The following is a 5681-nucleotide window of genomic DNA, read 5'->3' as shown; positions in this document are numbered from 1 at the left end:
GTCCAAAGGTCAAGGTGGGTCTGTTGTACTTGAAAGTCTGAGAGGCGCCCCCTCCAGCAGCCCTATCCTAACCAGCGTGAGATGATTACTCATGGCCATCCACAGATGTGCAGCTACTAAAACTTTACCCAGTGATGAACTGCCGGTCTATCCCCAACTTGGTTGTTTACCATGAGAAAAAAAAAAAAGCAATAAAAAATAGTCTTAAGTGGATCTCCCACACTATTGATGGCCTGAGGCGCTGGGGAACTTTAGGATTAAAGGCTCATCCTTCTAGCATGGTAGAAAAAGAAACAAATAGTAGCTAAAGTACTGTCGTTTTAATCAGCATCTTCAGTACAAGAAAAAAAAAAAAACAGTTCAGGAACTATTTGAAGACGATGTTAATCTTTTGGCTCATGAAAGGAAATATGTGTTCCGTGACTGCTCTGCTGAGAAGGGTGTGTGTGTTATGTTAATGTGGTAGAAAAGTACTGCTGCAAAGAGCTAATATAAATTTGCAAGACTTAAGCTTGAAAAAATAGATTTCGAGTGTCCCTCAAAGAAAAATTCAAGAGTGATAAACAAATTTCTCGAGCCATTATTAATTATAAAACAAACGTAGTAATGGTGCTTTCTGTGTGTGTGACCCAAATCAATACAGTGTGTGTACATTTCCCACATGATTAGATGTCTGCGTGTCAGGCCTACAACCCTGTGGAAGAAAACCACACATGAGTTGTGAAGACCCGAGGCCCAGTTCTGAGACCCTGGGCCCAGCCTGGGCCATGTGCTGCCACCCTCTTGCTTTGTCTGCCTGCTGTGCTCATTTGTAAGTAATCGTCCAAATGTTTTTATGTATCTTGCTGGCTATAGATCCTTAAAAATGATGCTGAGAAGTGAAGATGAGAGAGAAGATGGTAAAGGAAGCTTCTGGAAGAGGAAGGGGCAAGCCCAGAGGAAAGGGTGGAAGGGCAGGCATGCCACCTGAAAACCCCACAGATCCTTCACTCATCTCCAGACAAAATGAAAATGTACAATTCATCAGCAACACATAGCCGCAGAAAGTACTGTGCCTGATCAGATAAGAAGCATGTTTTGGCTGGGCGCAGTGGCTCATGCTTGTAATCCCAGCACTTTGGGAGGCCGAGGCGGGTGATCACCTGAGGTCAGGAGTTCCAGACTAGCCTGGCCAACATAGCAAAACCATGTCTCTACTAAAAATACAAAAATTAGCCCAGTGTGTTGGGCACCTGTAGTCCCAGCTACTTGGGAGGCTGGGGCAGGAGAATCGCCTGAACCCAGGAAGTGGAAGTTGCAGTGAGCTGAGATCACACTACTGCACTCCATCCAGGGCAACAAGAGTGAGATTCCATCTCAAAATAACAAACAAACAAACAAACAAAAAACCAGAAGCATGTTTCAAGGCATTCAATTTTCTTTAAAAATATTCCAATCTATTATGCCCCACCCCAAAAGGGAACTTTGAATTTTACTCCTGATTTATTTTGAATTCAGCATGGTTTCTATGCCCGACCCAGTCACAGCCCTCACTATTCCACTGAAGGAAAAGGATGCCTGTAATGAAACCAGCATCTTCAGCCCTCATCCTGCGCTTCCTCAGATCTCACCTGAAGCCAAGGCATCCAAGAGCAAGGCTGGAAACCCAAGCTTACTATGTTTAACCCACATAGTTTGGCTTTTGTCTCTTACTTTTTTATACTGTGGACTCAGCTAGGATTGAAATGTCCATTTTAGCAGCAAATATCTTTCTTTCTTAGTGATTTAAATCAGTTTACTATACCTTGCTTAAATCCAGTTTCTCACAAAATAGAATAAACAGCAAATGGTTTTACGATTGTAGCAAATGATTCTTAGAAATTTTCCCTTTGATAAACATTGGTTCTACCCATGTAGACATGATATGGCGATTTGGAGACTGACATTAGCTTAGGATCAAATAGGATTCCATGACTGAGAACAAAAGGAAGATTCTTTCCCTTTCTTTCTTTTCTTTCTTTTTCTTTCTTTCTTTCTTTTCTCTCCTTCTTTCTCTTTCTTTCTCTTTCTTTCTCTTTTTCTTTCTTTCTTTCTTCTTTCTTTCTTTCTTCTTTCTTTCTTTCTTTCTTCTTTCTTTCTCTCTCTTTCCCTCCCTCCCTTCCCTCCCTCCCTCCCTCCCTCCCTCCCTTCCTTCCTTCCTTCCTTCCTTCCTTCCTTCCTTCCTTCCTCAGAGTTCCACCCTTTTTGCCCAGGCTGGAGTGCAGTGGCATGATCTCGGCTCAATGCAACCTCCACCTCCAAGGTTCAAGCAATTCTCCTGCCTCAGCCTCCCAAGTAGCTGAGATTCCAGGCACCCACCACCATGCCAGGCTATCTTTTTGTATTTTTAGTAGAGACAGGGTTTCACCATATTGACCAGGCTGGTCTCAAACTCCTCACCTCTGGTGATCTGCCTGCCTCAGCCTCCCACAGTGCTGGGATTACAGGCATGAGACACCATGCCTGAACAAACGAAGATGTTTTCTTAAGTTTCACATTGGCACTTGACCTCTTATGAATTCACAGAGTATCCGGTCCCAAATAAATTGTTTGGCTCTTTTCCTAGGCTTTGTAAAGCTTTCTGAAGTATTACCTTAAGAATCTTCCATCTCTTAAAAAAAAAAAAATTAAACAAATAAATAAATAAAAATTAGCTAGGAATGGTAGTGCATGACTGTGGTCCCAGCTACTCAGGTGACTGAGAGAGGAGGATGGCTTGAGCACAGGAGGTTGAGGCTGCAGTGAGCTATGATCACACCATTGCACTCTAGCCTGGGCAACAGAGTATGATCATCTCTAAATTTTTTTTTTTAACTTAACAATTCAGGATATCTCTGTCAACACAGTGCGTGTCAGTCTGTTACAAACGGAAAATGTGTAGCTGCTACAGGGATGTAAAACAGTGGGGTGTTGCTAGTACTAGATGAGATGAGATTGCAGGGGAAAGCTTGCCTCCAACCTCCACTTCCCACAAGGTCCAGACAGGTTCTGTATAGTCACAGCCCTCCCTGTACCATCTGGAGAACAAGGTGAGCCCCTCTCTCACAGATCACAGGATATGGCCACTTGCTGGAGACTGATGCTCATTTCTCTGATTGGTCTTCGGTTTAGGCTAACGCTCATCATAGAAAGAGCATTTGTTGATTTAAATTCCACACATGCTGCTATCACAAAATGAGAGGAAAACTGTTTCTCTCAAAAGTCATGTTAGCCAAGATGGTTTGCATGTTAATTCTGGAACTCTCTACGTCTATTTTAACTATCTGCAAGTAACCCTGTGCCCAACGTTGGCTAATCAATTTTTTGGACTGTTAGCTTTATAGACCAAAGATAAAGCACAGTGCTTTCTTTGGAGAGTACAGTCTCCTGGATAGCCTTGGTGGATTTCCCTTAAAATGGTTGGGCGACCTTAAGGCAGCTGCCTGTGTGAAATGCTTGGCTGTCAGGTATTAGTGTGATTGTCATTGTATTTTCCTAACCCGACTGCATGTCCAGTGATATCTGGCCCTTGGCATTGTGGTTCACAGGAGCCACTTGTAACAACTGGAAGGTGTCTTATGAAAACCAAGCTCCAGCTCAAAACAGAGGTCAATAAAATCAGTGGATACCTCTTGTCTGGTTTCTCCTTTCCAATAACCAAGGAGGCCTTACTCTGCCATACAGCCTCAAGGGTCAGCTCTTTCCTCCCCTTGTTGGTGCAAACAGGACTAGAGGCACAAAGACAGAAGCAGCACGGCATGGGAACACCAGCAGAGACCTGCAGGAGGTCACGGATGCAGGCCTGGTTCCCAGGCAGAGCCTGGGATGCCAAGCTGTAGCCTGGAATTTTTACAGCTGAGTTTTAAACCCCTGACACTGAGAGTTTATAATGGAAATGCTGCCAGACCTTTAACTATAGCGACGCCACTATAATATTTATAAGTACCTCATACTTTTTCCAAACACATGTGCTCATTACTGATGTCTCTGCTTCTGCCTCACTTCTAGGGGAAACTCTCTGTATAAACAAAACAGATTGGCTTGCTTATGCTTTCAAACGCTAATTGCTCTCTGTCTCTATCTGTTAGAAGAAAGCCAGCCCCAGGCCAAGAGATGCAGCCGTCCGCTGAGCTTTGCGTAGCTACGGTACCCACAATACAGACTTCCTTTCTCACTTTCCTCACTAGAGTTAGTCAATCAGCACATCCTTTAGTATTATCTTCTAATTATTCCCTTCAGTTGTGCACCTGAGGGAGACCTGGCTGGCGGATTGGAGACAACCCGTGAACCCACTGCATCTGACAGGTTCTAACCATTAGGAAGGCTCTAAGTAAACAGGGGACAAGGCACTGCACATCAGTGAAAGGTCACTCAGAGTGCTGACAGCTTATCTGGTCCAACATAAGTAGGATTCCAGGGAAACTGATTGCTTAATAGTGATGAGGAATGACAAGGATTTCCTAACTCTTCCATGCGAACCCCACAGCAATTGTATGTCTGGAAACAAAGTCATGCTTAGCCACTGAGCTGTGAGACACATACATGGCCTGCAGGTGAGAAGGAGGCAAAGGAGATGCATCCCCCTCTGAACTGATGGTCTTGGAAGCCAGCTCCTCATCGCCACTCAGGTCACCAGACACCCACCTCTGCAGGGTGGAATGCAGAGCAGCACTGAGGACACTCACACTGCCACTGACTTTGGTGCTCAGCACTCAGAATATTCCTGGAGCTAAAATATTCCTGAACTCTCCTGTGGTCTAATGGCCTCAGATGTTCAACCACATGTGAATCAGGAATGGGAAGTGAAGATGTGTAGACAGTCATTTCAGTGCTGGATTCCAAGGTCATGAAAAGAAACAAGTGAGGAATGTACCTTCAGCCGATTCATCAGGCCCCTGGGCACCCCAGGGATACACCCGGTGTGTAGCCAGGACTGGCCGTGGGAGCATCGTCACACACACCCATGCCAGACCAGGCCACATGGCAAGATGATGCATTCAGACTGCGCCAGATAGCAGAATTGTAGCTTACAATTCACCAGTTAAGTGCCTTTGGGGTTTTAGATGAGAAACCCAATGTAGATGGTTTCCCTTGACAAGCCACAGACACATGGAACTATAAGAACACACAGGAATTAACTTATTCAGCAGACATCCTTCCAGAGTCAGCTATCCAACAGATGATATGCAGAGAACTGATGTGAAAGGGCTCCCTAACAGTACCAGTGCTATAATACACAGAAGACACCAGCCAGCACTTTGACCAGCTGAGCACCTGACAGGACGTAAGTTAGTGATGGGAGGTAAGAACTTAGGCATCTTGAGTGAAGAGACTGCTGCATGTATAGTGTCTGGGGCATTTTGCCCTGGAAGTAAAGCAGCGGGGCTTCGGGGAGCAGCCAACAAAAAGCTGTAAATAATGCTGGTCACTCAGTGGTGATGTCTGCACACTGACACTGCTGGAGAACTATGTGGCTTGTGGCCTGATTATCAAACGAGAGGAAATTGTCTTGAGGGATGATCAGACCATTAATATCAATATCACATTGGTGTTTTTAGTGTTGAATAAAGGGAAGTAGTTGGGCTGACATTTCAGTATTAGGCTACAGAGAGAGATTACTATGCAACAATTTCACCTCCTCAAGATTGCTCACAGAACCACAGGTATCCATTCTGAATCACTGA

This window comes from Macaca mulatta, chromosome 8 (assembly GCF_049350105.2).
Source record: "Macaca mulatta isolate MMU2019108-1 chromosome 8, T2T-MMU8v2.0, whole genome shotgun sequence".
NCBI classification, from domain to species: domain Eukaryota; kingdom Metazoa; phylum Chordata; class Mammalia; order Primates; family Cercopithecidae; genus Macaca; species Macaca mulatta.
The sequence above is the reverse complement of the archived record's forward strand: the minus strand, read 5'-3'. Positions refer to the sequence as shown.